The sequence below is a fragment of the Prionailurus bengalensis genome, chromosome D3 (assembly GCF_016509475.1).
Source record: "Prionailurus bengalensis isolate Pbe53 chromosome D3, Fcat_Pben_1.1_paternal_pri, whole genome shotgun sequence".
Taxonomy (NCBI): domain Eukaryota; kingdom Metazoa; phylum Chordata; class Mammalia; order Carnivora; family Felidae; genus Prionailurus; species Prionailurus bengalensis.
In genome coordinates this window covers 18,678,927-18,685,072 of record NC_057356.1, presented here as the reverse complement: position 1 = coordinate 18,685,072, position 6,146 = coordinate 18,678,927, and the positions used below count along the sequence as shown (strand labels likewise).

At 59.0% G+C, this 6,146-nt stretch overlaps 1 protein-coding gene across 1 annotated transcript in view; it reads left to right on the top strand.

Moving 5' to 3' along the window:
• The first annotated feature begins 1,458 nt into the window (after positions 1-1,458).
• The window catches only part of TRPV4 (transient receptor potential cation channel subfamily V member 4), a 36,044-nt gene continuing 31,356 nt past the window's right edge, over positions 1,459-6,146 (top strand). Inside the window, exon 1 of the mRNA XM_043557861.1 lies at positions 1,459-1,530. The gene's annotated coding sequence lies outside the window, so the exon portion shown is untranslated. The remainder of the gene's footprint in view (positions 1,531-6,146) is intronic.

Below are 6,146 nucleotides of genomic sequence, written 5' to 3'. Positions count from 1 at the left end.
CCCATTATGGAGGGAGCCGCTTCTGGAGAAGCCACACTCCTCTCCAAGCCTCAGATTCCCATCTCTACAGTGAGCACGGGCGATCCCTGCCTCACAGCCTGCTTGGAAGGAAGGTTTACTTGACAAATCTCCCTCCCCACACCCCCGCCACTCTCAGTGAGTTAATTATTAGGGTTTATTTTTTTTTGTAAATGTTTCGTACTGGCGTTTGAACACATCATGTCTGTTCAGGTTCTCCTCTCTTTCTCTCCCTCTCTCTCTCTCTCTCTCTCCCGCTGCAGCAATGCCCAAATCCGACTTTCTAGCTGCTGAACCAACATCTCATGGGAGCCATTTCTGTTTGCAGGCTGAGGGACCCCACTGTTTTTGTGGAGCCAGCTCAATTTAAAGAAGAACAGTAATGATAAAGGGGCTAAGAACGTTCCCTGTGCTCTGCAGGGACCTGGTGCTCCCAGCCTCTCCACTGTGGCTGTGGGCTGGGGACATACCTACACCCTACTCTACAGTGGGGACACAGAGGGGCAGAGGTGGAGATGACTGGCTGCTCAGGTAGGGCACAGAGCCACAGCTGTGGTGGGGGGTGCTCAGGGAGCTTGGCTCTGGAGCTCAGGCCCACCAGGCTTCCAACCAGTCCCAGCAGAAGTGAGCTGCCCGTCCTGTGGAGGCATTCAAGTAAAAGGCGAGACTGCATGTCAGGAGCTCACCTTCACCATCCAATAAAAAATTTAAAAAACAGGGGCGCCTGGGTGGCTCAGTCGGTTGAGCACCGGACTTCGGCTCAGGTCATGTTTTCCCCCGCGTCGGACTCTGTGCTGACAGCTCGGAGCCTGGAACCTGCCTCTGATTCTGTGTCTCTCTCTCTCTGCCCCTCCCCTGCTCACGCTCTGTCTCTGTCTCTCAAAAATAAATAAATGTAAAAAAAACTTATTATTATTTTTTTAATTAAAAAACAAAAATCAAAAAAACACACCCTGATCACCTCCTTGCTAAGTGCTGGTAAAGAGGGGAAGAAAGGGAGCTCACGTGAATCTAGCCCCAGACAGCACGGTCTGGATCTCAGATGCCTCCCCTGTGGGACTTGGGGCTACCCCAGGGCAGGGTCTCCCGCAGCCGCGTCTGTCGGGGGCCGGGGCGGGGGGGGGGGGCTGTCTACCAATGAATGAATGAATGAGCCAATGCCCGGGTGGGAGGACCCGCCAGGCGCCCATTACCAGAGGAGGAGCTGCCCGGGGGTGGCGGGGTCAGGAGCCTGGGAGGGATCTCGGAGCCCCAGGCAGAGCCCTCCCCGGGAAGCGCCTGTGGCCCCGCGGCCGCGATCGCGACGCCCGGCTTCCCGGGTGGGGGACCGAGCCCGCTCCTCGTCCTCGCCCCCCCCCCCCCACCCCCCCAGCGGAGGCGGCGAGCGGCGGGGGCGGGGGCAGCCGGGGCGGCGCGCGGCGCTGGAACCTGAGCCGGGGGAGGAGAGTCGCGCGGCGCGGGAGGGCGGGCGCCGGACGGCCGGGATTCAGGAAGCGCCTCGCGGTCCCGGAGGTGAGTGGGGCCGGGGCCCTCGGGGCAGGGATCCTGGGGAGGGGGGGCGGCGCCCCCGGGGACGTCTCCGAGGCTCCGGGGCGCGGGAAGGAGGCGCGGGGTCCCGCCAGCTCCCGCTGCCCCGCTGCGTGCCCTCGCACCCGCCCCCTCGTCTCTCTCGGCTTCGGTTTGTTTTATCACCTGTGAAATGGGCGCCGGCGTGGGCCGTGGGGTCGCCCGGTCTGCGGGAGGGAGGTCCCGGGGTCCCCAAGAGCCAAGCGCAGGAATCAGAGGCGAGGAGGCCCTGCAGCCCACCTTAGAGGCATCCCCATTTCGGGGGCTGGGAAGGGGCAGTCGGGGGCCCTGAGGTCTGCCTTCTATGGCTAAGCAAGCGGGAGGGAATTGGAAGTCTGGAACTTCCAGAGGCCCACTTCTTCGTTGGCCTCAGTTAGTCCCAGAGACGGCTCTTCCTCCAAGAGGCAGGACAATCTTTAACCTCCGGCTGTGCCTCCAGAGCCTCCTGGGAGGTCCGCCAGGACGGGGAGAGACCTCCCGCACTCCCCACTAGCCTGCAGAGACCCGCCACAGACTGCTGCGGGGGCTGCTCACCACCCCGCCTGCTTGGCCCTGCCCAGCCCTTCGCTGTCTGCCCTCCCCATTTTGCAGATGAGGAAACTGAGGCTCTGGTCGGGGGTGGAGCCAGGTGGAAGTTTTACCCAGGGCTGCCGGGCTCCAGAGCCCTCCCTGCCTGGTGCCCCGGTGGGGGGGGGGGGGGCGGGGGTGCCCTGGCTCAGCCTCTACCGCGGGGCTCTGCTGGGGCTGGGGTTGTGTGATGCTGTGTGTGAGCTTTGTTCTGGGAGCTAAGACCCACTCGGGGATTTAAGGTTCGCCACTTTATCTGTGGGGTGAGGACGGGGGTAACTCCATGACCCAAATGAGGAAGTTGAAAAGGTGGTCTCTTTAGAGAGGTCAAGTAGAAGGGACAGGCCCATGTGGGCCCCCCCCCCCCCGTGCCACCCCAGTTTTGTGTGACCTTGGGTCAGTCCTTTGGCTGTCTGAGAGATGGGGATGAAATGAGGGCCATCCCAGGGCTGTGGGGAGGACAGACCGCCCGGGAGGAGCTGGGCACACACTCCCAACTCACCCAGCAGAGTCATTGTGCTTGCTTGCTCCGGTAATGAAGAGGTGAAAAGAGGTAACTGGCCATTCCCCCATTTCTCTAGTTGATTCTGTTCGAATAACAGTAGGGAGCCCCTCTTCCCACCTTTGTCGGTGGTAAATCCGAGTGGGGAGGAGCTCCCCAAACAAATGGCAGGCGAAGGTCATGGGCCAAGGCAGGGTCTGGTTTGTAAAACCCCGGGGGTCGGTGGGGGGGGGGTCGCTGTGAGAGGAGGGGGTGTGGGTGAGAGCTGAGAAGATGCGCTGGGGAGTGGCTGCGGGCGCCCTGGCAGTTCACCTGGTGGGAGCAGGGCCTTGGCCACTTTCTCCTGTGTCTAGCAAGGCCTCCTGGAAAGCACCCTCCCTCCCCCCTGTGTCGGCCTCGGACCCTGGGCAGGGTCTAGCCGGAGGGCTCTGGCCCCCTCCACCGGCATCCCCCAAACTGGGATTGCCTCTCCGGCCAGCTGTGCCCTCCAGGCAGGTGGGCACCCAGCAAGGTGAGCACGTATGGTAGATGCTTGGTAAATGTGTGCTCTCAAATGAATGGGGGCCAGGAGAGAAGTCTGGGAAGGGATCCGGAGGGCTTGATCGAGGTGGGGGTTCAAGCCACACCTTGAAGAATAAGTAAGGGAAAGGGCACTCAGGTAAAGGGAAGGACATTATGAGCAAAGACCTGACCACTACCTGCTGCCAGGTGGGTAAAGCTAGACTTTGTGAAGCCAAGACATTGTTCCGTTTGTCTGGAATGTGTGACGTGACCAGGAAGGGCAAGGGATTGGGCAGGCAGGGGCTAGGTCAGACCCAGAAGCCCTGAAGTCCAGGCTCGGAGGGACATGCCAGATGTGTGGTCTGGAAAGGTCCCTCTGGCTGCAGAGTCAGGGCCAGGCAAGGAGGCCGGTCCCCAGGCTGGAGAAGCCATCCCGGCCCGGGGCCCGAGGCCCAGGATGGCGACTGGAGAGGGGTGGCTGGCAGGCGACGGGGGGAGGGAGAGAATCGGGCAGGGATTGGCCTCACTGTGCCCGGCACAGGTCAGGTGCTCCATAAATCTCTACTGCACAGTTGAGTGACTGAACTACATCATTTTGAGAAGGCCCAAGTCCTTTGCGGTCCTTTACCTGTTCCTTGGTGGGAGGGGGACTTGGCATGGAGTGGGCATCTCGACCCCTCACAGGCCCCTGACCTGCTGTCTGCCTCAGTTTCCCCCATTTGATTCTGGGAAAGACACTGCAGGCCCCTCCCCAAATCACTGGGCCATACAGAACAGCTCCACTTCTCATCACACACCAGATCTGGGGAGCCAAGAGAACATTGCATGCCAGCGGGCCCTCTGGAATGCTCCACATGGCCCATTTGGAGTGGAATTCACCTGTTAAAGATTAATTCAGATCTCTTGAGATACCTGTGGCCCTAGGCCCCAAAGCTGGTGCTCTGATCACTGAGTTCTGCCTGGCTTAAGCCAAACCTGGGCCGCATTAGTAGTCCTTATGATGGTCGCGAGCATTTATTGAGCGCTTACTATGTGCCAGGCACTGAGCCAAACACTCTTAGTACATTTGGATATGAAACTATTATCGTTCCCATTTTTGAGAGGGCGGAGCTGCGAGGTCTGGGTAGTGAAGCCGCTTGCCCAGGGTCTTTTAGTTGGGGAGGGGCAGAGCTGGGATCTGAACTCCGTTTGTCTGATTCCAAAATCCATGCCCTTAACTTCCAAGGTGGCCTGTCCCCATTTGTCCCGTCCTGAAGTCACGGGGAAGAGACTCTGCGGTATAGAGAGAAGAATCTGGATTGCTCAGACAGGCCCTGCTTTAAGTCCTAGGTCTCCTGCTCCTTCTCCAGGGAAGCTCGGGCAAGTCACCTGGCCTCTCTGAACCTCAGTTTCCTCTTCTGTCAAATGGCCCTCTCAGATGCCACTTTGTAAAGACAGTCCGAGGCACACGGATGGGGCTCCGGAGCACCGTCTTCATCCTCATCCTGTTCCAGGACACGTTTTCCTCCAGCTCGTCCCTAGGGCACCCTCTGAGAGCCCCTCGGTGCCAGGCAGGTGGGCGGAACGTAGCAGGGGCAAAGCTAGACTTGCATTTGGACAAAGGACGATGCCTTTTCAGCCGTGAGATATTTATGGGCATTGACTGAGTGCCAGGAGCCCGTCAACGTTTCCTACTTTCCTGATTTAATGCTTTAAAGACTAAGGCTGGAGGGGGCGCCTGGATGGCTCAGTCAGTTGAGCATCCGACTCTTGATCTCAGCTCAGGTCTTGATCTCGGGGTCGTGAGTTCAAGCCCTGCATTGGGCTCCACAGGCGTGGAGCCTACTTTAAAAAATAAATAAATCCATAAAAATAAAAACAAAAATACTAGGGCTGGAACCTGGCTATCTGGTTTAACTCCCGGCTTTTAGTAAGTTCCCTTACTCCCTGGGCTGTGGTTTCCCCATCTGAAAAATTGGGATAATAAGAGTGCCTGTTCTGTGGGGTGGATTTGGGCAGTCTCCAATGCCACATAGTGTGTCACCTGATGTTCACCTCGATGATGTCACAGCCTTGCCCCCACTGGAGATGGGCAGAGGACGGAAGCTGAAGCTCATTTTATGGCTGAGAAAACCGGGGCTCCAAGGGAGAAGCAAGCGACTCTGGTCCCCTTGGGTCCCTGGAAAGCCCAGTGGCCAGTTCAGCTTCCACTTTGGACCAGCCCCTCTTAGAGTCAGACCCACCTTGGTCCTCACTCTAGCTCTGCTGCTTGCTGCTGTGTGACCTCAGGTGGCAGCTTGACCTCTCTGTTCCTGGGGCTGCCACCCAGGATTTGCTGGAGGTTGGAGCTTCGTCAGCTTGAGGGGGATTTGGGTCATTCTGGCCACTACGCTTGCCCCAGCCTGGACTCCCCCCTGCCTGGGTTTCCCTTGGGTCCCGTGAACTGGCACGCTGGCCGAACAGGAACGAGGAAGGGAGGCCAGGCCCTTACTTTCACCGTGACTCTGACTTCCTTCCTGCCTCTGAGCCCCTTCCTGATCATTGGCTTCCCCTTTCTGTCCCAAGCCCTGGCCACTGCTGTGTGACCCCAAGTAGGTCACCTCACCTCTCTGAGCATGTTTCTTCATTGGTGAGGGAGCATCAGACACCGCGCCATGGGCATAGGAAGCCCTCCATAAAAGGTCTTGGGTCTGCTCCAGATGAGGTCAGAGGCTGGGAAAGGCTGCAGAAGGAGGAGAGGGTGTGGGGGGCAGACAGGAAGGCTATTGACCAAATGGGAATACTCTTATTTTTCTTTGGGTGGTGAGTAACGGCCGCCCGCCCTGCCACCCCCCTGCACAAAGGGCTCCTCAGTCTCACCGGCGCCTGTTTTTCCCTGAGGGTGGAGTAGCCTGGGTTCCACCCAGCTGACCGGGAGGGTGACCACCTTCTGGGATGGTTCCTCATGTGTGTATACTGGTGGGGGGGGGGGGGCGCACTTGTAACACATGCCCCGAGTGTGCCCCACAGGCTC